The sequence below is a fragment of the Monodelphis domestica genome, chromosome 6 (genome assembly GCF_027887165.1).
Source record: "Monodelphis domestica isolate mMonDom1 chromosome 6, mMonDom1.pri, whole genome shotgun sequence".
Classification (NCBI taxonomy): Eukaryota; Metazoa; Chordata; class Mammalia; order Didelphimorphia; family Didelphidae; genus Monodelphis; species Monodelphis domestica.
The window spans coordinates 294321428-294349259 of record NC_077232.1 but is presented as its reverse complement, the minus strand read 5'-3'; positions in this window follow the sequence as shown (position 1 = coordinate 294349259).

Here is a 27832-nt window from a genome sequence, read left to right as displayed (position 1 = left end):
TCAAACCCAGGTCCTCTGCCTTCAAAGTCATCTCTCTTGCCATAATGCCACATTGTCTCTCATGACACATAAATAATATTCCCTTAGAATCTGAAGGAAAATCATCTAACTTCCTAGGGTAAGTAGATCCAGGTCTATGTCCTCTTCCTAGGATATATCCTGGCACCTGGGAATTCCTCATTCTAGACTTCATCTCCTAGGCATCTGACAGGATTGAAGAGAACAATGTTTTCATGGGTCAGTGATATAGTCTCATATCCTCAATAAATCATTCCCTAGAGAAGCACCTTATTTTCTCAAAGGTCATCTACAAGGCCTGTCTCTGGGGAGGCAGAATCACATATCGCCAGACCTTCTCTGCTCCTGGGGAGATATGTGCCCACATCTACTTGGTTCAATCAATATTTCTCCAGGGTGACGGAAGGTATTCATTCAAATTGAACATAAGATGATAAAAATGATGACTGTTCCAAAACAAAAACCCCATAAACAACCATCTAGAGCCCTGTTTCATAAGAGCAAAGCTAATTCAAAATCCATCTCACTTAATATGCAGAACACAGTGAGTGATATATGAGCCACCATATGGAGAATGCAGTTTGCTTCACTTTAAGCTCTGCTATTCTCAGCTCCCTTTGCTATGTCCATGAGGGCATGCTCCATGTATCTTCCTGGGCAAAAGAGTGGAAAAATGCCCCCAAATTCTCTCCTTGGATTGGGGTGGATATGGCCAAAGGAAATGAATCACTGCATTCCATTTTTCTCTTGATTTCTATGGTCAGTAGTGTCCATAATTCTGGTGGTAGGAACCTCTAAATTTAACCAGGTTAGTCATATGGGGATATATACATTCTCAATCCCTAGACTTGCACTCCTAGTCTTTCTAGTATGATAGGTGCTTCTAGAATGTGAGTTCTATTCACATAACCTTTCAGATCACTCCCATGCAAGGAGGGGGACTTGCTTCTAGATTATGACGAAAGTACTTAACTATGATAAATCATAAAATAGTATGTGTTTTCACTCCTTTCCTTGACTTCCTGGATAATACTAAAACACATTATTTTGAAATTTTCAAAAATTACAACTAATTTATTTTTATATGATCCATTAAAGTTTATCCTTACAGATACAAAGTGATTGTGATATAACATCACCTGCAAACATGCCCATGTCTCCTTTCTCCTTAAGAAACTTTGTATGTGGGAGCATTTGGGTAGCTCAGTGGATTGACAGCCAGGCCCAGAGATGGGAGGTCATGGGTTCAAATATGACCTCAGACACTTTCTAGCTGTGTGTTTGTCATTGGGCCCTCTTTTTGTTTTTTTTAATGAGCAGATGGGCATGTTGTATTCAGATTTACAAGAGATTATTATTCCCTGTGCAATTAATGAATTAATTACTGGGGTAATTCCCTCAATTGCCTCTTTTGAGAGGGGATACTGAAGAATAGAAGGAGGTGGGCTAGATTTAGTTTTTATCTGCATAGGATCAGCCAACTTAAGTAAGTCTACATTGGAAGAAGATGTGGCCCAAAGAGACTCCAGTATATCTTCAGGTATTGCAAAGGTGGGATCCTCTTTTCCCTCCTGGCTCTCTGAGAGAATTACAGGGAGTAAATTTAAAGATTCCACAGGTACTTCCAATGATAAGGAATCATCTGGGGAGCAAGTTATTGTGGCTCTGAGTTTGCATAGAAGGTCCCTCCCCAGCAAATTTAAAGGGGAGTCAGGCATAAAAAGGAAGGAATGTTGTACCTCTAGGGGTCCTACAGACACCATTCTAGGGAGAAGTTTTTTTTTTTAACTCTTTGGGGTATTCCTGATACTCCCATTACATTCTCTGAGCCAACAGAATAACAATGTAAATCAGGTGTTCTCTTTAATACAGACCAGTGTAAAAAATAGACTCGAATACAGGACTACAATCCCCACAAGCCTTTGCTCCACTTCCCCAGAATGCCTTGTAATCTCACCTGGGCCGAGATCAAGAAGGTATTTAAGCTGATTCAAAGGATTTTGAGAAGCTCTCTCTCTTGGCTCTCGAGCTTGGACTTCTGTTTTGAGGCAGATGTGGCTTTTTTTCACAATGTAGATGAGGTTGTGTCTAGGCCATTCTATGGCCTAGACACGTGATTCTTATCCTGTATTTTCTTTAATCCTTAATCTTGAATAAACCTCTAAAAAAATATAATACTCCTTGCAGAGAGAAACTAATTTCTACCTGCCTCAGATGCCTCAGTCTCCCCTAAATTTTAATCTTTACAGTTGGTGACCTAATGAGGAAAAAACTTTCAATCTTCTGATTTCTTTTCTGATCTTTAGTTCAACTTTTAATATCTAGTGCCTAGAAAAAAATTTTTTTGAGCCATATCTCTCTGGCCAAGGTTTTCTACCTTTGCAAAGCTGCTACAGGCTCTGGACCTGTTGTGTTTGCTGCCCAACCCACCTGGCTCGAAGCTCGAAGCTCCAGTGTCTAAAAGACAATTATAATAGGTGTTACCCACCTTTAAAGTAACATGGGGTTCATTAGTATGGGGGGTAGTGGATAGGGACAACAGGTATTGGCACATCAGGGTCTGGAAAATCAAAGGATGTATCCTCTGATTCCTGTGCCTGAGCTCCCCCCACCCCAGACACCTTCATTGTGTTTGAGAAGTTCCTTGGGCATCCCACTGAAGGGCACCTCTAGTATTTTTTGGACGAGCACCACTTAAGTTATATTGTTGTGGAGTCATTTGATTTGAGTTATCACTTCCCCAATATCTATTCTATAGTCATCATTCCTAAAGTTGTGGTTTCCATTGTCATAATTATATTTATTTCTATAATTATCACTTCTATAGTTGTTATTAAACTGCTTATTCCTTCCAATAATCTTGAGAAAAGCTCTACACTTTACCATTCTATGGCCCTTCTTCCCACAGAAGTGGCAGTTAATGGATTGATAATTAGATTTCTGGAGAGGGGCAAGTGTCATTGGTTCATTATCATGCCCACTTTCTAGTTTAGCTATCTTATCTTTTAAACATCTCATTTCTTTCTTCATTTCCTCTATGACATCATTATTTTCTTCCTCCTTTTCTTTGTTTCCCTTTAAAACATATATAGCTGTTTTTCACAATTCTTCAAGGTCCATCTCTGGCCATCTTGGACAATGTGTTCTAAAATAACCCTTAATCACTTTGCAAGAGTTATTGACAAGATGCTTCTAACTTGTCTTAAGCAATTTTCTTTCTGTGGAGAGAGTGGTTCTCAGTTAAACTCCTTTCCTTCTCTCACACTTTCTCACCCTTCTCTCATACTTTCCTTCTCTCCCTTGTTAAACTAAGAAGGGAAGAGAAATGTAGTTTTCAAGACCTGATTCTGTTATTCCAAGTATCTCTATTGTTATTGATCAGGAAATAGCTAAATCAGATCTACTAAAGAATGGTATGATTAGGGTGGAATAGTTTTGAAATTCACATGGTACTTGTAGTGCCAGGGATAGGATTCAGTATGAATTGTGCCTTTTAGTAAAGAGTCTTCATGATTGTTCATATTTTAGTTTGTTTCATCATGAGAGTTACATTAGGGACAGAGTTCCTGGTCCTTTTTGCTTTGTTTTAGTTCAAAACCTATGGTTAAGGTTTATGTTAGCATGATATTTAAAATTGGCTCTCATTTTGGTATCAGAATGACTATTGGGGAATGAGATTTCCTTAGCTTTATGTATATGATATGCTCTTGTAATGCTAGGGATAGAATTGGGTATGAATTGTGCCTTTTAGTCAAGAATCTTCATGTTTCTTCTTATTTGAGTTTTTTTCTATCCTGAGAGTTATATTTGGGGCAGAGTTTGAATTCTTGGTCCTTTTTGCCTTTTTTTTTAGCTCAAAACCTATGGTTAAAGTTAATGTTAACATGACTTTTAGAATTGCCTCTCATTTTGGTATCAAAATGACTGTTGGGGAAGGAGATTTCCTTAGCTTTATGTGTATGGTACATTCTTGTAGTGCTAGAATTAGGATTCAGCAATAATTGTACCTGTTAGTTAAGAATCTTCATGTTTGTTCCTGTTTGAATTTTTTTTTTATTGTGAGAGTTACATTTGGAATAGAGGTTGAATTCTTGGTCCTATTTGCTTTGTATTAGCATAAAACCTACAGGTAAAGTTAATGTGAACTTGTATTTTAGATTTGGCTCTCATTTTGTTATCAGAATGACAGTTGGGGAATAAGATTTCCTTAGCTTTAGGTGTATGGTAGGTTCTTGTTGTACTAGAGTTAGGATTCAATATGAATTGTGCCTTTAGGGAAGAGTCCTCATGTTTGTTCATATTTGAGATAGTTTCATTGTGAGAGTTACATATAGGACAGAGTTTGAGTTCTTGGTCCTATTTGCTTTGTTTCAGCTCAAAACCTATGGCTAAGGTTAATGTTAACATTATGTTTAGAATGGGCTCTCATTTTGGTATCAGAATGACTGTTGGGGAATGAAATTTCCCTAGCTTTAGGTTTATGGTATGTTCTTGAGTACTAGGGATAGGATTCAGTATGAATTGTGCCTTTTAGTGAAGAGTCTTTATGGTTGTTCATATTTCAGTTGTTTTCATTGTGAGAGTTAGTTACATTTGGGACAGAGTTTGAGTTATTGGTTCTATTTGCTTTATTTTAGCTTAAAATGTATGGTTTAGGTTAAGGTTAACATGGTGTTTCAAATTGGCTCTCATTTAGGAATCAGAATTATAGTTGTGGCTTGAGGTGGTTTTTTTTTTTTTGGTTTATGTGTAGGGTATGTTAGTGTAGTTTTAGGGTTAGGATTCAGCATGATTTGTATCTTTTAGTGAATGTTCTCCATTTTGGTTGCTATTTGCATTAGTTCATTTGTGAAAGTTATATTTGTGTTCTTGTTCCGATTTGCTTTGTTTTACCTTAAATCCTAAGGTTAAGGTTAACAGGATATTTCAAATTGGCTCTCATTCAGGTTTCAAAATTACTGTTGGTGTTTGATATTTCCTTAGGTTTAGGTGTATGGTACTTTGTTGTAGTGTTAGGGTTAGGATTCAGCATAAATCACTGCCCGGAAACAATCCAGGTTAACTTTCAGGGTAATAATTTGAACTCAAGTCTCCCTGACTCCACCAAACACCTATGTGCCTTTAGAAACCCACTCAACAGCCATGGCAATGTCATATTCTCAGGACCTGTATTTTTGTTAATGATGAAGTTCCTTTTGTCCACATAGCTCTGAAGGAATTTCTGCTTTTATTACTACATCTCAGAAAGTTGGAAGAAGCACAGAGAGATCAAGGAATTTAACAGCAATAATTAATTGAGTCAGAATCTGAACCCATAGTTCCTTAGGCTCAAAGTCCAGCAACATTCTCTCCAACATACTCCAGAAGGGACACAATCCCTTTGTTGAATAACTTACCACATTGAGAAAGAGGTTTTATGAACTTCTGCTCATGTTCAGCTTTGGGTTTGTCATTCAGCAGTGCCAAATGACAATGTGGGCACTTCAACAATACTAAAAGTCAGATAAGGATTGTGCAAATGGATATGGAGAGCTTTGTAGCTGGAAGTATATTTAAAATACAAAGGTGATTATTATCATAGAATGTGACATGGTTTGTTCTGGCACAATGTTCATAGCTGGCATTTTTACCAAATTTAGCAACTAATGGATTGTTTTCTATAACTTAGCATTGAAGATTATATCATCTTAAAATAGATTCAGAAACTGGGGCTCAGTGATGGCAAGTGATTCATCCAAAGTTACTGAATTAGAAAGGCTAAAACTAAAACTAAAACTAAATTAGAAAGGCAAAACTAAAATTTATGTGGTGGGAAGGTCTAGCTTCATGTTGAAGGCAAGATCTTTACTACTTTAGCAGTCCTACTGTAAATTTGGGTCAACAGCTGATGGATTTAGGACTGAGAGGGTACTTAGAGACTATCAAGCCCAACCCCATCATTTTACAGATGAGGAAACCAAGGCACAAAGAAATGAAATGAATGACCTTGAGTAATGCAAATAATAAGGGCATGAGGAAGGATTAATCTCCATTTGCCTTGTTGGAGTTTTTCTGAGTATTGTTCTTTTGGTTTCAGTACTCTTAGAGGAGCAGAGATTGAGAGCTGGAAGGAACTTTAGAAGTTATTGAGTCATACTACTCCATTTACAAGGCATTTAGGTGGTGCCAGTCAGGAAAACTCATCTACTTGAGTTCAAATATGGTCTCAGACACTTGTTATCTTTGTGACCCTGGGTAATTCACTTCACTGTATTTGCCTCCATTTCTCATCTTTAAAATGAGCTGGAAAAGGAAATGGCAAACTACTCCAGTATATTTGCTAAGATAATCCCAAATTCTGGGATCCGAGTCCAGTGCTCTATCTAGCATGGCTTATTTTATGGGGCCAATTTTGTTTTTAGAATGAGTTTAGAAAATTGGATGGAAAAAGGAATCTGATTTTCTTATCTACCATAGAACTTAGTATCCAGAAGCCACACAGGAGTAGGTTTCATATTCATGTAGCATATTGTTCTCTCAGGGACTATTTTATCTTTATTCTCTACTACTTCTCTTACTGTTTATGCTAATTTGACTAGACCCTCTCATTTGTTGGTTTGAGTCACTCTTCAATGTCCTCATACTTATTGGAAATGTGCGTAAATGATTGACACATTTCTTGGAATTGAGAATTGCCTTTTGGCCTAGATATCAAAGGCTACCAACATTCTCATTTCCTTTTCCATAAACATATTGAAAATTAGTTTGGAGGGAATGGAGGTAGAGATTGGGAGGACACGGGTTGTATTTGTACAAATGTCAGAGATAGCTTGGACATCAGTGAAAAAGATTCTAAGCCATATAGGTCATCAAATAGGATGAAAGTAATGGGCACCATATCAACTCTGCCATCTAACTGAAAGAATGTTCTGTTAGACTATGCAAGATTATATGCAATTACAATATACAAAGAATAAAACAAAATAAACCAGAAAGAAAAATGCCTCACATAAATAGCATTCAGGATTGGATTATGAATCTCTTTCTTTAAAAAGACAAAGACAAAAAGACTTGTTGACTTTTCACACTGGGTCTAATTACCATAAATATGGAAACTCCCCCTCCAAAGAAGTACAGTTAATAAAAAAGAAATCCCAGAAGAGAAGTTGTAATTAATAAGGCATTCAATTTCCAATGTTTACTACATTATGTCTATTTCACTAGGTGATTGTTTGCTCACTAAATAATAGAGATCTTGCAATAGGTCTTTAACTTGAATTTTGACACCAAGTAATTTCCATTGGCCTTGTTGGAGTCATTTTGTGCATTGTTCTTTTGTCTTTAGCACTCTTAGAGGATCAAAGATTGAGAGCTGGATCTTAGAAGGGATCTTAGAAGTCATTGTGCCTAACTACCTCATTACAAGGAAGGTAGGTGATGGAGAGTAAATAATATCAGACCTGGCATCACAAAGACTCATCTTCCTGTGTTCAAGTCTAGCCTCAGACGCTTACTGGCTATGTGACCCCGGGCAAGTCACTTAACTTCATTTGTCTTCATTTTTTAATTTTAAAATGTGCTGGAAAAGGAAATGGCAAACCACTCCAAGATATTTGCTAGGAAAGCACCAAATGGGATTGTGAAAAAATGACTAAACAGCAGCAACCTTATTTACAGATGAAGGGTTGAAATAAAGTGACAACCAAGATGACACAGATAGTAAATGTTAAAGATAGGATTTGAATCCAAGTCTTCTTATTACTAAGTTCAGTGGATATACATCATGTGTCACTTGATATATCTCTGCATTTCTCTATTTCTCTGTAACTTCCTTGGAATAACAGTCCAGGAAGGGATGTGGCAAAATTGGGACACAATGTGAATTGATCCAACCATTCTGGAAGGCAATTTGGAATATGTCCAAAGGACTTTAAATGAATTCATGCCTTTTGACCCAGCCATATAACTACTAGTTCTATATCTCAAAGAGATAAAAAAAAATGGGGAAAGGACACAATTGAACAAAAATATTTATAGCTGCTCTTTAAGTGGTTGCAAGGAGTTGGAAATTAAAGATATGTCCACCATTTGGGGAATGGCTAAAAAATTGTGGTGTATGATGGTGATGGAATACTATTGTGCTATAAGGAATCATGAACAGTATGATTTCAGAAAGAGCTGGAAAGACTTAAGAGAACTGATATAGAGCAAAATAAGCAGAACCAGGAGCACATTATTGAAATTATTGAAATATTGTGGGATGATCAAATGTGATAGACTACTACTAACAGCAACACAATGTTTAAGGACTATTCTGAGGGACTTATGAAAAAAATGTTAGCCACCTCCAGAGAAAGAACTGCTGGAGCAGAAATACAGATGAAAATATGTGATTTATCACTTGTTTATTTGGGTATATGATTTAGGGGGTTTGGGGTTTATAAGATTACTCACTTACAAAAATGAATAATACAGAACTATGCCTTGAGTGATAGTATATGTATAACCTAGTTGAATTTCTTGTCAGCTCCAGAAGGAGGAATGGAAAAGGGGAGGGAGAGAGCATGAATTCTGTAACTTTGGAAAACTTATGTGTAAATTTGTTATTGGAATAAAATAAAGATAACATTTAAAAAAAAAAGGAATAACAGTCCAATGGTGGGGTATAGGCCAAAGGGTATGGCCAAGTTAATAAATTGCCTTCCAATAATTTTAAATTACATTTAATAGTTGGACCAGTTTGTAGTATTGTGTAAGGGGGAAAGGTGTTAATTATAAAAAGGTTGGTCTGGATTATATTTTAAAATAGGGTCACGGGAAATTTATATTAATTCCAAAGAGATTTATTTATAATTTATTTACAAAAATATAAAGAGTGAAGTAGGAAATCAGAGAGAGGATAGGGTAAGATATCTAGCCTAAGCACTAAGTAATTTTCTCCTGGCTCCTGGCTCAACCCAGGCAGGGAGAGTTAGTCCTTAGGCCTTAGCACAACCGAGGACCTGGGGAAGTCTCTCCTGAGGCTAGTCTCTTCAGAAAAATTCAGTATGAAAGGAATAAGTCTTTTACTCACCATGTCTCAAGTCCAGTCAGCAGATTCTCCATCAGCCTCCATTCCAAAGAAAGAACTGTCAATAGAACTGAACTCAGGAAGTTATCACTCCCTTTTAAAGACACTTTCTTTTGCATCACTTCCTGTGTCTTCCTTCACTTTTTACGTGTACAAATCATAGTCTAAAGTCTTGCTTAGGACTGCCCAGGAGGCAGTCAGTTGATTCTGATTCATCACCCACTATAGCACATGTGGGTCACAGACCTCCCACTTAATGATTAAGTGGGATGTTTACACTTTTGGTGATTAAATCTAAAAATGGGCAGGGGAGTTAATTTTAATTTTTACAATCAGGGGAGAGTTAATTAATTTCATTTTCACAATCAGAGGGGAGTTAAATTTAATCTTCACAATTGTCAGGTACCCAGGTGGTCCCATGATATCTGTAGAGACTCCCTCCAGAGATGAATAACATAGACCAACCATGTCTGCCCCTTCTGTGTGACTCTTAATCATATTCTCCCCCATGTTCGAATCAGGTGAACTACCTACAGCACCAACAGTCTTCCTCATTGTCTCAAAGGATATCAATGGGCTATGCAAAAATGGACTATTCCTTATTCTGCAACCAAACCATCTCCTTTTCAATCAAACATTGGTTTGAGGACATTCTTAATTCCCATTCTCCCTTATACTTTCTTATTTGTTATGCTTTGTGGTCTGTTCATATCTACCCTGGGCTTCTCAATTTCCTTCTGAATTCATCTTGTGATTTCATCATAGATAGTAATATTCTAGGACTCAGAGGAAAGTAAGAATACTTTTTAGAATATTGGCATAAAAATGTGGTTTCTGAGCTTATAGATGGCTTGTGTAGGTCATGATTTTCAGACAGTCCAATGATTCTTAGGTGATCTCTCCTTTTACCTTTTTCCCAATTCAATTATTATTATGGCTTTTCTAGCACATACCTTATATTTTCTTCTTCATTCTCAATTTTTAAATTTAATTTTAATATTTATCATATTGTCATCCTTTTGACCCATTTTAATTTTCAGTGCATTCATTTCTTGGGTAAGGTTCACCATACTTTGGTCCAACCTATTAATGGTCCTTGCCATTTTTTTTCATTCCCAGTTGTCACTGCTTTAGGGCATTATATTTTTTATCTCTTTCTTCCAGGTAACTCTTGGAATTTTTGTGGTCTAGGACCTTCTTTTCTCTGAGGCTATTTTTGACTGTGTCGTGGAGTCACTCCATTTTTTGTCTTGGGTTCTCCCACACCTCCTTTTTCACAATATTTCTTCATTCTACTGGTCATTTTCTTGTTTGCTCATATTACTAGTCTAGGTTTCTGGATGGGGGGTATGTATTTGGGACAGACACTGCTCTCTCCTAAAATCTTTGATAACCTCTACTTTGTCCTGCTTGTCATGTTAGAGATTAGCCTGTCCTTCTGTTTTGGTTCCGTCACCTTGTGGTTTGAATTAGATTTTAGCCTTGGCCCTTTCTCTTCCCTTATTTGGATGGAGCCTGTCCCAAATAGATGTCGTTTTTTGTTCTCATAGTAGTCTCTTACTAGATGCCAGGGGCTTTCCTTCCTAGATTCTATGCTGGGTGTGTTCCCCAAGGTGGTTCCTGCTATGGCTTAAGCATGAACTCTGACCTGCCTGCACTCTGCTCTGGCCTTGTTTTCTACCATGTTTCTGGTAGGACTGACTGAGCACAGCCTCAATACTGCTCTGGCCCCATCCACTTATTCTGTGTCTTCAAAGCCTACGGGCGCTGCTTCCTGCTTGTCCTGCTCTTCTCTGTTCAGAACCTTCACAAGCTTCTTGTGCCCCTTCTGCACTGCTCTGGACTGTGGAGGAGCTTATGGCAGAGTCTGTTGGCTTTATCACTTCATCTTTGGCTATACTTTTCAAAGCCCAATCAGTCAGTTGAAATGCATTTATTGAGTGTTCACCATGTGCCAGCCACTGTGCTAATTGCTGAGAATACAAATATGATCAGAAACAACAATAATTTCTGCCTTCCAGGAGTTTACATTTGAACTGGGAAGAGAACACACAAAAGAGAACTGAAAATCAGTGTGTATGCATACATGCATGTATTTGTGCATGCATATGTGTCAGCAAAGGGGGATGGGAAAGGTACAGTGAGTATAGCATGATAAAGACAGTCTTGTCAAGACCAATCAGAAGCACAGCTTAAAGAGGAGTGAAGACATGTTTAGAGTAATCTTCCTCCTTACATTGGAGGTTGTGGGAGGGACTAGTCAATCAGAGAACAAGGCCTCTGGGATAGAGGGCCCTTCCATTGTGAGTAGTCTGTGGGGAGTGAGCTTTCAGGGTGAAAAGGTTTCTCTGGCATAATGGAGAAAATCCTATAGAGATGAGTTAGGAATGTGGTCTAGAGCAGTGGTTCTCAACCTGTGGGTCGTGACCCCGGTGGGGGTCAACCGACCAAAACACGGGGGTCGCCTAAAGCCATCGGAAAATACATACTTCTGATGGCTTTAGCTGCTGAGAAGTCATGCTACTTTACAGCAAGATCTCAGAAAGAACGGGGGCTCTGTTGCCCGCACATTGTACTAATATTAGTTACCTATGAGCAGCCCTCCCCCTATGAGGGGCGATGGATTTACCCTGTTGCCTGGAGACCGGACTCAAACAGAGACCAAGAGAGAGCACCCTGGCGCTGGCTCCAGAGGGGTTAAGAATGAGTCCTAGAGCAGATAACTCCTGGAGCAGATAACAGAGCTGAGTAACCCCAGCAAAGTGAAGCCTCAGCTCGAGCTGGAGGGAGACGACAGGAAGAAGAATGTAGCATCTGCGGACCCCCTCCCCAGGCAGGACTTACCTCCTGCTCCAGTGCTCAGGCTGCCTCCTGCTGGATTAATATTTCTCAACATATAATTAAATATTGTTTTTGTGAATAATCACTATGTTTAAATTATGTTTGATTTGTAGCAATGATAATACATAATGCATATCAGGTATTTACATTCTGAATAATAACTGTAGCAAAATTACAGTTTTGAAGTAGCCACCAAAATAATTTTTTCGTTTGGGGTCACCGCAACATGAGGAACTGTATTGTGGGGTCACGGCATTAGAAAGGTTGAGAACCACTGGTCTAGAAAGTTTATTGAGGAAAGAATGAGATTCTGAGCTCAGATAGGGTCTAATACTTTTCCATCTTCTCCCAATTCCTATGATTATTATTTTCAACTAATAGTTTATTTCAAAGAATTCTAGACTCCCAGAATCAGAAGAGACCACAGGGGTCATCCCAACCTATTAGATATCTCAACAGGAATCTTCTCTGTATTCAATGACCATCCATCCTTGGTACAAAGACCTTTCATGTGGCAGGATCCATTCCTAGCTTAGGTGACCATTCTATGCCCTTGGTAAGGGCTCTACTTGTTGGGAAGAATTTTTCTTCTCTTCCTGGACTCATGCCTACATTTGTTTCTTTACTATTTCTGTAGTAGGTCCTGCTTCTGCCATCTAGGAATAATCAAAATGAGCATAATTTCTCCTCCACATGATTCTACTTCAAATGCTCAGAAACAGCAATTTACTTATAAAATGATTCTCTGGAAATTGACTACCTTGAGCTCAGGATATCAGTGAAAACTGTCATTTTGCCCATTTACCAATTAATCAGGAGTTAACAGCATTCCTGCAGAGAATGAGCCAAAGCCTTTCTATTGAAATGGAGACATTTTCCATTAAAGGGAAAGGAGATGGATGAAAATGTCACATTAGTCAAACTGTATCCTATACTTTCCTGCCTTTTAAAAATATTTTTGTCTCATAAAAAGACCACAACAAAACAATACCCTTGGATATATTTGTGGTTCTGCTTCTCTATGCTCAAGATTTAGGAATTCTGCTCCAGCAAACAGTCTCAGCTATCATGGATTGGATACAGCAGATGGTATTAGCTATCTATCAGGTATTGGATTTGATTTGATTTCCTGCCTACCTTGAAAATGGAAGCACATTCCATCTCTTTTACTTGATTATTATAATTTGCAATTCTGCTTACTTAGGATCCCTTAGAAAGAAAATATTATTTGTCAATTCACAGAGAACCCATCTTTGTCAGAATACAATTTTATATGCCCATGAAAATAAGTTTATTGTCCATAAATGCATCTATACATCCAGAAAATACCCACTGCCATCCTCTGCTCATGGATAGATATATACCTGTGAAATTAATGTTCTTTCCTAAACATTTGGAGTCTTGACCTCAGCTTTGAAAACTACCTTTAACCCTAGCATTAGTTTATTTCTATCCAGATCAATTTGTCCTTTCTTTCTGGATATTCTCAGTTAATGGGATGTAGGGTTTTATTTCTTTGCCCTTGGACATTTATTTGATTAACTTGGTTCTGATAGATAGAAATGAAGGTTTCCCTTGATACTAGGCAGAGATGGCATAGACAGAGTATGGCCACCAGAAAGACAAAAAATTCATACAAATATAAGGTGATTACTTATTTGTGCCTGCTCCCCACCCCCACCCCAGTTGTGTTTGTTCCTATATTCAAGGAAATCTCACCCCCTTCCTTCCCTCCCTCCCCCCTCCAAATATTGCCCCCAATTCTATGCTAGCTTAGCTAGAAAAGAAGGGTAGTTAAACTAAAGAGGCAGGAAGGTTCCAGCTCTTGCTATTACCCCAATAAAAGTAGTCAATATAAGAAGTTAAAGAGTTTGGACCCTGTGGGAGTGTCTGAGGAATGAGTTGCATCTTTGTTTGAAGAAAAGTTCAGACTCAGATAAGACCCATGAGAGCTAAATAGTGCATAATTTGAATCTGTTACTCTAAAAACTACAATTCCCAGCACCCCACTCTCCTCATGTTAGGTGCTGATGTAGGGAGGATATAAATTTGGTGTAGCCCCACCTCATGCTCTCTTCTCTTCCTGTCCTGGTTTTTGTGGAATGGGTTTTTTAAACAGGTAAGGAGAACTTAGTCACATGGTCTTAATTTTTTAAAATAATTAGGGTTTTTTTTACTTTTATTTGCTTTTTATTCCTTCTACTTTAAGTGATTATTAGTAAACTATAAAATATAATTCTTGGAGTGTTGAATATTAATTTAAATCCTACAGTAGGATGACTTTAGGGAGTTGTTTGGCTATCTTTTATTTTATTTCTCTTCCAGTGATGTGTTTGCTTCCTCTTGTTAGATTTGTGTATTAGGCTATCTACAACCTGTGAGAAGTGTTAGGTCCAGAGTGTTCCAGATGTCTATGACACTCTACACACAGTTAAAACTAGATCTAAACAATTGGAAAAACATTGATTGCTCATGGGTGGGATGAGCTAACATAATAAAAATGACAATCCTACCCAAATTAATTTACTTATTTAGTTCCATGCCCATTGAACTACCAAAAAACTTTCATATTGAATTAGAAAAAAACATAACAAAGTTCATTTGGAAGAACAAAAGATCAAGGATATCCAGGGAAATCATGAAAAAAAAAAATGCAAAGGAAGGAGGACTTGCAGTCCCAGATCTCAAACTATACTTTAAAGCAGTGGTCATCAAAACAATTTGGTACTGGCTAAAAGAAAGAAAGGAGGATCAGTGGAATAGGCTTGGAGTGAATGACCTCAGCAAGACAGTCTATGATAAGCCCAAAGATCCCAGTTTGTGGGACCAAAATCCACCATTTGATAAAAACTGCTGGGAAAATTGGAAGACAATATGGGAGAGATTACGTTTGGATCAATATCTCACACCCTACACCAAGATAAACTCAGAATGGGTGAATGGCCTGAATATAAAGAAGAAAACTATAAGCAAACTAGGCGAGCACAGAATAGTATACTTGTCAGATCTTTGGGAAAGGAAAGATTTTAAAACCAAGCAAGAGTGAGAAAAAAATCACAAAATGTAAAATCAATAATTTTGATTACATCAAATTAAAAAGTTTTTGTACAAACAAAACTAATTCATCCAAAATTAGAAGAGAAGCAACAAACTGGGAAACAATCTTCATTACAAAAACCTCTGACAAAGGTCTAATTACTCAAATTTATAATGAGCTAAATCAATTGTAAAAAAATCAAGCACTTCTCCAATTGATAATTGACAAGGGATATGAATAGGCAATTTTCAGTTAAAGAAATCAAAACTATTAATAAGCACCTGAGAAAGTGTTCTAAATCTCTTATAATCAGTGAGATGCAAATCAAAACAACTCTGAGGTATCACCTCATACCTAGCAGATTGGCTAACATGACAGTAATGAAAATTAATGAATGCTGGAGGGTATGTGGCAAAGTCAGGACATTAATTCATTGCTGGTGGAGTTGTGAATTGATCCAACCATTCTGGAGGGCAATTTGGAACTATGCCCAAAGGACACTAAAAAACTGTCTGCCCTTTGATCCAGCCATAGCACTGCTGGGTTTGTACCCCAAAGAGATTATAAGGAAAAAGACATGTACAAAAATATTTATAGCTGCGCTCTTTGTGGTGGCAAAAAATTGGAAAATGAGGGGATGCCCTTCAATTGGGGAATGGCTAGACAAATTGTGATATATGTTGGTGATGGAATATTATTGTGCTAAAAGGAATAATAAAGTGGAGGAATTCCATGGTGACTGGAACAACCTCCAGGAATTGATGCAGAGTGAGAGGAGCAGAAGCAGGAAAACATTGTACACAGAGACTAATACACTGTGGTACAATTGAATGTAATGGACTTCTCCATTAGTGTCAATGCAATGTTCCTGAACAACTTGGAGGGATTTATGAGAAAAACCACTATCCACATTCAAAGGAAACACTGTGGGAGTAAAAGCATGGAAGAAAAACAACTGCTTGAAATACATGGGTCGAAGGGATGTGGTTGAGGATCTAGATTTTAAATGAACATCCTAGTGCAAACAGCAACATGGAAATGGGTTCTGATCAAGGACACAAGTAATACCCAATGAAATTGTGCTTTGGCTGTGGGAAGGCTAGGTGGAGGGGAGGGAGGGAAACAATGTGATTATTGTAATCAAGGAATAATGTTCTAAATTGACTTAATAAACTAATTCAAATGGAAAAAAAAAATAGAAAAAATGAAAAATTCAAGGGATTATGATAAGCATAGATAGAGGAGCAGCCCAATAGTTGACATTACAGATTCATCAAAATGGTACTCTATTGGTAGGAAAAATAAATTCATTTATTTCAACAAATATTTACATTGTATTCTAATTATAAGGTACTCTGTTGGAACATAGCCATATAAAGACAAAAATAAGAGCAAATAAAACTTCTCTTGCCCTCAAGAAATAGCTATTTTGCTGGGAGAAAAAAAAAAGAATGAAAATGCAAGTCAATAGTTCTACCTTCTTTCTGAAGTAAGTCATTATCTCTCCATTCTGAAGAGTGCTCCCATCACTTGTATTTTTCTTTCTTCCCCAAGGGAGCTTTGTCTCACCAGCCTCTGCCCATACTGTATTCTAACACTGCTGTGCTTATTCTTATAGGTGAAAGCCATTCTTTAGTATTAGTCCTTTGTTCCTTGCCCTTGATCCCATTTTTTAAACATGACTTTTTCAAACATCTAAGATAGTTATTGGGTTCCCATGATTCCACATCAATTTTTTAGAAAATTTACCTCATCTCATTGTCCTCCTCCACTGGTGGTATCCAATCAGTGTCCTAAGGGCATCCTTTTGGCATGTTTTTTGCCCAGCTGTTTGCAATAATTACATTTGGTGGGATACAATTGCAGCTTAGATAGTCTTTTGTACTCTTTTTGCCACATGGCCAGCCCTAGTGGGCTTTTTAAAAGGAAAATCATTACTGGAAATAGTAATTAATTGACATGGGCACTGTACCCAGGTGAACTATTATCAGGGAAACTCCCTTGCCTTTGCATCCTCTGACTCCTAACTTAGAAACACCCAATGACCCCACTAGGGTCCTGAGATGTTTATCTTCTTTGATAGTCCTCTAGATTTAAGATGGACAAAGAGATGAATCTTTATGCCTCCAGGCAGACCCCAGTCAGATGACCACCCCACCCTATCAAATGCCTGAGGGACTAATACTCTAGGTCAAGTCCACACCAGGACATAGCATCTAAAGAGTATAAAACCCTAGAACTGATGTCGTCTGGGGGACAGCCTTTCCACCCATGCTGTCCCCATGGAGGAACAGCCTTTCCATCCATGCTGTCCTCCCAGGAACTGCTCCTCTTGCTGTCCCACCTTGCTATCCTCCTGGCCATTCTCAATACTTCTTTCTAAATTAATAAATTTCTCTTTTTGTTTTTAAGCTAAGTTTCAGAGTCTTGCATTCTTGCAAAAGGTATCCTTCCTAAACCCCAGGGGTACACATCTGAACCCCATAACATAAAAATAACTTGGAAAATCTTAGGCTGGATTTGTCAATATTTCATCTTGTCTGATCCTGTTTCATTACTAATAGTAAACATAGATTATAGGTAATTCAAATTAAATAGCTAAAGAAATCAAGGTTACTATTTATAGCAGGTATAATTCCTGCATTGATAGAGTATTTGTGAGAATAGATGCCCTAATGGACATAGGGTATGGGTAAGGGCTTGCTTGTTTCAATAAGATGCCAAATCCTACTTGGCAAAGGAAATGGAGGAAGGATAAAATTGGATAACGGGGTGAGAAAAGGAAATTCATTGATTTCTTAAGTGGTGTCTCTATGATCAGATTCCTTTCATAGCTAAGGGGAGAATTCTTCATCAAACAAGGGACTGAGATGATCACAAAAGATAGAACAGTTTCTGTGACATGAAATTGGGAAACTTTTGCATGAAAAAAAAAATCAAAGAAATTAGGAGAAGGGAAAGCTTTGCTTGGGAAAGATCAACCATCTCTGATAAGAGTGTGAGTCCCAAGAGAGAACTAATACATATATTAATTTCTCAGAGGCCAAGAGATCAAAACATATGAACAAACAATTTCTCAAAAGAAAAAATGCCAACTATTAATCATATGAACAATTTATCCAAATCATCAATAATAAGAAAAATGAAACTCAAAACAACTCTGAAGTTTCATCTCACACTCAGGTAATTGGCTGAGTCAATTGACAAGTATTTATTAAATGCCTGCTATGTGCCGTGCTCTGTGCTAAGGGCTAGGGATCTTGAGTTATTTCTGAGTGGGGATGGCTAATCCCATCAGATGCCTCTTTTTGACTCTCCCATTGTATTTTTGATTCTCCCATTGTATCATTGTATCCCCCTTTGGAGGATAGAACTGGGGACCTTTGGTTTATGTGACTGACATGCTACTTACTACACTATAACTCAAGGTCTATTGTTAGCCTGAGACCAGTGAAGTAGGACTTTCCCTCAGGGAGGACCTCTCATGTGACAAGGACAAAACTGGGGCTTCTACCTCCAAGCTAAATAAAGTAGGGATCACCAAATCCCTCCGAGCTGCAATGTAGGGACCTCTAGATTCCACACTGACAACATGGAATCTAGAAGTCCCCAAAATTGAAACCTAGTAAAAGTTAATGATCTCCAGTTTACTTAGCTTGAAGGTGAAAGCCTCAAATTTGACCTTGTCACATGAGTTTCTCTCTGAGGGAAAGTCCAACTTTACTAGTCTTAAACTAACAATAGACCTTAAAGTAGTTAAAGGGTGGGGGAGGGCTAATTCCATCAGGTATTAAGTATCTCTTTTGTCCCAGTGATTTCTCCCCTTGGGCTAAAGTCTTTTACTTAGGTGGCCCCGGCCTTGGCTGGGTCTTTCCTTTTTGTGTCCTTTGTAAAGCATAAGCCCCTCACTCTTATTCCTGTCTGGTACTCCTCATTTTCCTTTGTTACCATCCTCAGCCCCCATGTTCTTCTGGAAAGATATTTAAGCTCCCCCATTATAATGGCTCCTCAAAGACTTCATCTAGTTGGGTGTCACTCCCAGGGATAATGTCCCCAGAGTCCAGGGTATAGACCCTGTGAAAGTTTTGGCACCAGACTCTGAGTAAAAGGCTTTTTGAACTTATCCCTTTCCTGAGAAAAAATGGTTTTTCTGACTATTTTGGTAGTTCTGTATTATTTCCAAGTTAACAAATGAAACACAAAACAAATATAAATAGTTCCATCTCACAAAAATGACAAGAGAAAGAAATCATCTATTGTTAAAATTAAGATTCTCTTGAGACTGAATCTGAATTTATAATTATTTATTAAATAATAAAAAGAGAGTCAGAGAAAGAGAAGGCATTAACCACACCTAGCAAGTAGCTTCCTTTGCTGCATACCCCCCTTTCCTCAGCCATCCACATCCCCCAATTAGTCTATTAGCACATCTATTCAGTCCAAGATTCCAAGGAGTGAACCACTTCCTCTCTGTATTCCAATTTGTAATCTTTATAATGTCCCTTTACCAAACCTCTTTGACCGAAAGACCCTGACCTTACTCTGGACAAGCAATGGATCTTCTGGATGCCAGGAATCACAAGATTTTAAAATGACTGAACAATGTTATGTCTGCTTTTCTCTGCCTAGTTTATTTAGTTGCTATTCTATCCTAAGAGCCTTGTTTACAGATAAACAATGAACTTTCTCTTCACTGGCATTCTGCAAAGTGGAGAAGAAGCACAGTGTAGTGTCAGTATTAAATTTAACCTTTTTTCCCTTTAAAATTCAATAGTTGTCTTGGAGTGCCAAAAAGGGGTACAGGCTAGTGTTAAAATTGCTCATTTTGAGGGCAGCTGGGTAGCTCAGTGGATTGAGAGCCAGGCCTAGAGACAGGAGGCCCTAGGTTCAAATCTGGCCTCAGATACTTCCCAGCTGTGTGACCCTGGGCAAGTCACTTGACCCCCATGGCCTAGCCCTTACCACTCTTCTGTCTTGGAGTCAATATTGACTCCAAGACAGAAGGTAAGGGTTTAAAAAAAATTGCTCATTTTATTGAATGGATTAGATACAGTTAAGCACACTAAACTACTATAGGTATAAAACTGTACAATTAGATACACCATTCTGGAAAGGAATTTAGAAATATGCTATGGGATCCAAATTTTCATATTCTCGTTTTTTTTTCATTTTATTTGATCAATTTCAAACATTATTCCTTGATTACAAAAATCATATTCTATTCCTCCCTCCCCTGCCCCTACCCCTCCTATAGCCAACACACAATTCCACCAAATTTTTGTATTCTAAAGGAGTCAAAGATAGAAAAATTAATGCTGTATGTATAGCATCACTTCTTTTAAAGATATTATTTATTTTTGACATTAAATAAAAAAATTTGTGAGTTCTGAATTCTGTCCCTTTTTTGAGTTCTATTTTCTGTCCCTCCCTAGCTATCACAAGCAATGTGATATTACACATGCAAAACATATTTCCATATTAGCCATGTAGCAAAAATAAAAACAAGAAAAATAAAAAGTTAAAAAATATGTTTCAATCTGGATTGAGATTTTACCAGTTCTTTCTCTGGAGGTAGATAGGTTTTTTTTTTTTTTTTATCACGAATGCTTGAGAAATGTCTAGGATCATTGTATTGATCAGAATAGCTAAGTCTTTTCCAGTTGATCACTGTGACAATATTGTTATTATTGTTTACATCACTTCCTCTAGTAACAAAGTAGATGTTCAATTAATTGGGGAAAGTCTAAATAAACCATGAAACATGGATATAATATAATATATTCAATACAATACTAAAAATGATCAATATCAAGATATAGAGAAGTATGGGTAGAGATATGAATTGATAAAGAATAAAGTAAGTAGAACCAAGAAGAGAATATACATTATGGCAAAGAAAATGAATAGAATCAACCTTACACTGTGTGACTATAATGGTTAAGTTTTGTTCCTCTTTCTTGGGAGGATTAGAAATTAGATTGTGTCAACTCTATTCTTGGAATCCCAAATTTGCCCCTGTCCCTAGAGGATCTGCCTTGGAGGAAGTCCCAGATTGACCTTGTCTCTGACTGAACAATAAATCTTTAAGCACTTAATGATACCAGTTTAGGTGGAATTAGTAGATATAATAAAATCTTAAGTGCTTTTTTTTGATTTGGAAGTTTCTCCCATCATATCAAAGACCTATCCAAGATAGCCCAGCCCCTAGCTAGAATTTTCCTTTTATATGCATTGTAAGGCATCAGCCTGGACCTTATAATCCAGCCCTGGGTTCCTCATTTCCTTGTGGCCATTGTAAAGCTTAATTAATTATACTTCCCTGTCCTTGACTCTGGAAAAGGTATTCTTTGGAAAATCATCTTTGGTGTTGGTTTTTTCCAGAGACACCAAGAACAGAGTTCCAGAGCTTTAGCTCTGTGTGGTATTAAGCTCTGATTCTGTGTGATGGCTGAATATTGAGCACTGTCTTTTATTCTGATTAAAGATTTGGTCTTTTTGACTACTTTAGTGGTTGTGTTTTTCCAAGGTGACAGGTGACATTAAAAAAAATTTGCATTCCCAAACTCCTTTTTTTCTTTCCCTTCATTGCCTTGGCTTAATGAAAGGCTACTGTTGATATTTTTGGTTACAATTTCCCTTTTTTTTCCATTCTATATGGTCACCCATTGAGTGAATGGGCCATACCAGATTCATAGTAGGACAAAGGGGGCCAGGATAAAGAAGTGATCACTATATGACAGTGATGGCAAACCTATGGCATGGGTGCCAAAGATGACATACAGAGCACTCTATGTGGGCACACAGTCACTCTCCCTCCCCTACCTCCCAGAGTTCATCACTAGAAAGGCAGAGGGACTAGGGCAGAGATGTTCCCTTCCCCCTCTCCACCAAGCTTGATGAATTTTTTTTCATATCCCTCACCCCTCTGCCTAGTAGCCCAATGGGAGTGCACAGGAGGTAAGGGGGGCAGCTTACTGGTGCCAGAGTTAGAGGGGAATGGAGTGCTTGGATCACTCCTTTCCTCACTCTGCACTGGACATTCCTCATTTTACCTGCCTTGCCGCCCAGCAGTCCAATGGGAGTGCTTCCTCCCTCCCCTGTGTGGGGTACAGGGTAGGGCAGGGCACACCTGGAACTTGATGGGGTCATTGCACCCATTCTGGGGGCATGGACACAACTATTGGTCTGGGGATGGGGGTGGGAGCAGGGCCCAGCAGTCCATCTCTAAAAGGTTCACCATCACTGCTATTTAGGGTAGTAGGCATGAGGGAAGAAGTTTTAGATTTTCTAGAATGACCAAATGCAGGAGTAAAAAACTAATAGAAAAGTTACATGCTAAATCTCAGGCTTGTCATGAACACAACAGAAGAGAAAGAAAAAATAAGGGAAAATGTGCATATGTTTATGGGAGATACACATCAGTGCATATTATTTCTACCTACCTACAGAGCTGATTTGACTTAGAATATACATCATGAATATACATGAGCCCTGTATTAAATACTGAATGCAGCATTACTGCTCACATCCTGAATTTTCCACCTCAATGTATGTTCTTGCTACTATGACTACTAGAGTATTTATGATATGGTAAGTGTAAACAGTCTAGAGTAGTGGACAGTCCTGCAACTCTGCAGGTTTTCAGAGTATAAAGGAACCTGCCAATAGTCACAGTTCAATCATACAAGAAGGAAGATGAGCTTAGCATTAATTGGTCCTTTTATAAGGAAGGCACATCCTTTGATATCATTGTCCATTTCCAACCAGCAGGGTACCATTTAACTTAACATTTATGTCAGATACTGAGGACTATGCCCAGAGAGAACATAAAATGATGTCTACTTCAGTTTAAACCATATAACTCATAATTGCTATAGGTAGTCAGAGATCTCACTATGTTTAGATGGGACCTATTTCAAGAGAGCAGCGACAGGCAGCAATTGCCTTTTCCTGAACTAGTAAAAGAGAAAGATCTAATTAGATGTGACCTCACATTCTTATAGAAGCATGCCCATGTGTTCTTTTTGTTTTCTTAATAACTCTGTAATTAAATCAACTGGTTCTGAAATCCTAGCCCTGACAATGTCATTGTTTAACCTGGATAGAAATGACCTTGTACTGAATTAGAAGGAGGAAATTCTTTGGCTACAACTTTCACTGAATTAGAATTACTTCAGGATATTCACAAACCTGGACCATGTTAAGATTAAAATTAGTTTCTCTGCTAAAAGTATCAAATTTTTATGAGGTTTATTAAAGATTAAGAAATAAAGAAAATACAAAATAAGAAAGCACATGCCTAGGCACAGAGCCAATTCACAACCACTTACTCTACATCTTGCCTGCTAGATAGAGAGCCGCATGTGCTTAGAAGTGGAAGCAGAGAGAGAGGGCCAAGTAGGCAGTACAGTCAGTTTAAATAACCCTTTTGTTCTTGACCCAGGTGAGGACCTCAGGTGAGATTTTAGGGCATTCTGGGAACTACCAAGGACTTCTGGGAATTGAAGTCTGGGATTCAAATCTCCATTTTACAAATTTCCATTTGATCCTATTGGGGAAAAATTTCCCAAAAGGATCATGAAAACACAATCAACTTAAAGATTACAATAATTTGAGGATAAGAGGAAAAAAGAACAAAACCAATAATTGCTAGATGCATTGACAAAAAAAAAAAAAACAGTTAGGGGGAAGTCCCCTTTGGCATGGAAGTATAGATACAAATAAATGTTCAATCAACCACACCCAAAGTTCATTCTTGATCTTCTCATGCAGCTTGTGGTCTGGAGGCATCTTCATGGTGTCTTCTCCAAACAGTTCAGTTTCTGGATTCGGTGAGGTATCATGTTTCTTAACCTAAAATTCTTCTCAAAAGGAATTTAAACTTTGCAATTTAAAATAATAATATTTTCACATTCCCCTTGTGAAGAGGGTGAATGAAAAACAGGGATCATTGAGGGATGATGCATGGCTGAGTTATGAGGTAAATGAATCAATTGGCAAGAGAAATTAAAAAGACATCAGAAAAATCCAAATAAAAAAAGATAATTTCTGGATGAAAATATAGACTATCAAAGTCTTATGTGTAAAAATTCCAAGTAAAGGAAAAATAAATCTATAACAGGTCCTTGAATTAGGGCCCAATTAAAGTGATCTAAGCAATGATGCATTTACTCAGTCAGTAGCCAGTACTACAGAAAGTTTGTCACACTTTGAAAGACAGAAAAGGGACTAGATTATAGGAGCCAGGTAAGGAGCCAAGTTTGGGTCTGTAAGTATTTTCAGAGTGAATGTGGATACAAGAAAGGCCTACATCTTAATGTATGTTAAGCATCGCAACCTTGAGTCTTCACACTAATATATACTGTGTGCTCTTTGTGGCACTAATCAGGTTTAGCTTTGTGCTTCATTGGCCCTGTGCAATGACTCTTTTGTATATCTTGTCCTGGAATCAGAATCATTAAGCAAAGTCCCATAATTTTTTTAAAACAATTAGTGGCATTATTTTTATAGTCTCAAGCTTTGGGGGCATGCATTATAGCAAATGTATTTTAAACTTATATTACTTCTAAATAAAAAAAAAGTTAAAGAAAATCTTAATACTGGTGACATGTGCTTCAAATATAAAAAGGAGAGAAAAAAACTGAAATAGTATATTGCACATGCAGAAAAATATAATAAAAGAGTTTTAAAAATAAAAATGTAGCTTATAATCATTGACATACTGTGTCAGCTAAGAAAATTTAGAATACAAGGCTTTCTCACCAAAAATGAAATCCATTCCCTTTTCACATCTGGCCATGATCCACTGCAAGTACAAGCAAATGAATTTTACAAGGTAACAGTTTTTTTTTTAAATAAAGAACTGTAGTACTAATAGGTAGGTATCAATATCCCCCAAATTCTCAATAGCCCAATTAATTACAATAGCAAACAAACACACTACCATTTTTTACACATGAGTTGCTGTATGACATTTTTAAAAGCCTATGAACTGATGGACATTTGTCACAAGTTTTTACAGACATAGCAAATCTTTCAACCTTGGTAAACATATTTTTAAACAAAGTGAAACTTATTTTGGGTTTTGAACATCATCAAGAAATCTAGATATCATTACAAAATTGTGGTAGAGAGGTCTAGGAAAAACTCAAATCTCTGTAAAGTGAGCTAAAGAGTATAAATGAGAGATGCTCCCTTTTTTGGGGGGCTTCTAAGGGTACAATGCCCTGGGATTAACTTCCCAGCTTCCATTCACATTTTTATAAATGTGGGAGTTGGGATTATAATTGTATTTTACTTCAGCTACTAAAATGGGCCTTACCTCGTGTTAGGGGCAGGCAAAATGACCAGAGATTGTTAAGAAAAATTCTAAAAATCATGTCTAAAGAACTCTTAAAATCAATTTGAGATGTTTAGCTCATTAAATTTTCCAATGGTTGTTGTAGCAATTTTCTGATGGAGTCGATCTATCCTCTATATGACAATTTACAAAGTCAAAAATAGAAAAGCTTTTATATGGGCCTACTCAATAATGTTTGTTCAGTATGGCTATAGGGGAAAAGCAACAGAATTTAACAGTAGTTAAAACTCAGTATATTAAAATGATTAAGTGTAACAGAATAGTATTGGATGCAGTAACATATGAACTTAAAATATGAACTTAAGTCACAAAGTTAAATCTTAAACAAAGCAATCAGCAAAATGCAATAGAATACAGAGATTTTTTATAAAACATGGAGTCTGAAATGCCTTAAAATATAACCTCCAGTCTCTTTAAAGTTCCTTGTTTTTTAAATTATCTATTTAGATGCCTATTGTCAGAAGGCAGAAGATTGGTAAGGGCTAGGCAATGGGGGTTAAATGGCCTGCCTAGGGCCACACCACCAGGAAGTTTCTGAGGCCAGATTTCAATTAAGGACCTCCCATCTCTAGGCCTGATTCTCAATCCACTGAGCCACTGAGTTGCCTCCCCATAGTGAGGAATCTAAAATTTGGCTAAAGAGTTTCAGGAGCTGAAATTTTCCCCTGGCACTCAGATGAAGTAAATAAAAGGATCAATGAGTCAAAAGATATCCTTTTAAAGTAGCCATGCTTTAAGTTCCTGTTTGGAAAAGTCTCTTCCTTCTCTTCTTTCTCCCCCCACCCCATGATCTCCTGACCCCAGTCCACGTGGAAGCTAATTGTAGCCTAAAGAAAAAAATCACCCCCTTTTTTACCAGCTGGTTTTTGATCCTGAAGAAATTAGATCTCCTACCAGCAGCCTGGGTCTGTGGCGATGAGCGATCTGCTTGGATGTCTGATGGGGCCGGGCGGGTTGGGACCAGGTGAGCGAGAGCACAGGTCCAGATTGCTAGAGCGGAGAAACAGGCAACAGGAGCTGAGCCGGGCCGGATCGGGCTGGGTCAGGCGGGAAGGGTGGGCAGGGCTGGGATCAGGTGAGAACAATCTGGATCTAGATTGCAGGCAGGAGCAAGATGAGTCAAAAGGCTTGCTAAAAAGCCTTGGAGAAATGTGGCTTAGAAATCATTATCTAGGCAATCTTTTTTTTTTTAATTGAGAGTTTTTGTCACTTTTGGTCACCAAACTGTTAAGATTAAAATTAGTTTCTCTGATAAAAGTATCAAATTTTTATGAGGTTTATTAAAGATTAAGAAATAAAGAAAATACAAAATAAGAAAGCACAGAGCCCATTCACAACCACTTACTCTACATCTTACCTGCTAGGTAGAGAGCCACATGTGCTTAGAAGTGGAAGCAGAGAGAGAGAGAGGGCCAAGTAGGCAGTACAGTCAGTTTAAATAACCCTTTTGTTCTTGGCCCAGGTGAGGACTTCAGGTGAAATTTTAGGGCATTCTGAGAACTACCAAGGACTTCTGGGAATTGAAGTCTGGGGTCCAAATCTCCATTTTACAACCAGCTGCAAAGAGACCACAGCAAGAGCTCTTATCCAGAAAATCTATGACCATGGAATATCATAATAGATGGCAGTTTTTAACTCAAATAGATGACTCAGGCACAGGAGAAGGGACATTCTGGGAGGTAATAAAAACTCATTATCAATAACCTTTAAAACAGGACACAAAGAGACATCACAGAACTGGCAAGACAGTGTTCGAGTAATTTCCCCCAAGATTTGGCAACCTCAATCCTCTAGAAAAAAAAAGGAATTATGTACCAAATATAGAATAACTAAAGCTAAATCTTCCAGAAAAGCTAAACACCACACACAATAGAAAAAAAATTGGAGAACTTACATTATGCCTCATTGAGAATTCCTCCTCCTCACCATCCACCCATTCCATAGGGAGCCAAAATAGCCTCATAAGACTGGGATTCAGGCTATGACCATGAGCATCTTTAATTGCTCCCCCAGTAGTATTCACTTAGCTTGAATCCATCACTGCATCACCTCCACAGTAAAGGAGGCATATTTTATTCATTCTGTATAGCCTCAGGAAAGGAAGGGAGAGTAGCATCTATCTCTCAGTCCTTAGTGTCTATGTGTGTTCTTTCTGTGGAAGGCTCACATTCCCAGAATGTACCATACCAATTGCTTTGGAGAAAACTTTAGAAACTATGAATGCATGTATAGACCTATGATGAATTAATAAAGATCCTGGAGGAGAAGACCATATAGGAGGGGGAGTCTGAACAGTGGGCAGATGTGGAGAAGAGAAAGACTGGTTATATCTGTAGCTCCTGCATCCAGAGGGATTGGAAGAACTCATAATTGCAGAGTGGTATGGATCTGGTACCTTGAACTGGATACCCTTGGGTGTGGCAGCCTCTCCCCTCCCTTTCCCCAGATACATGCCACAAAGAGGGGAAGGTCCCAATTGGCTGCCTGCTCTCTCTCAGAATTCAGTCTCTAGCTCAAATGCTTCCAT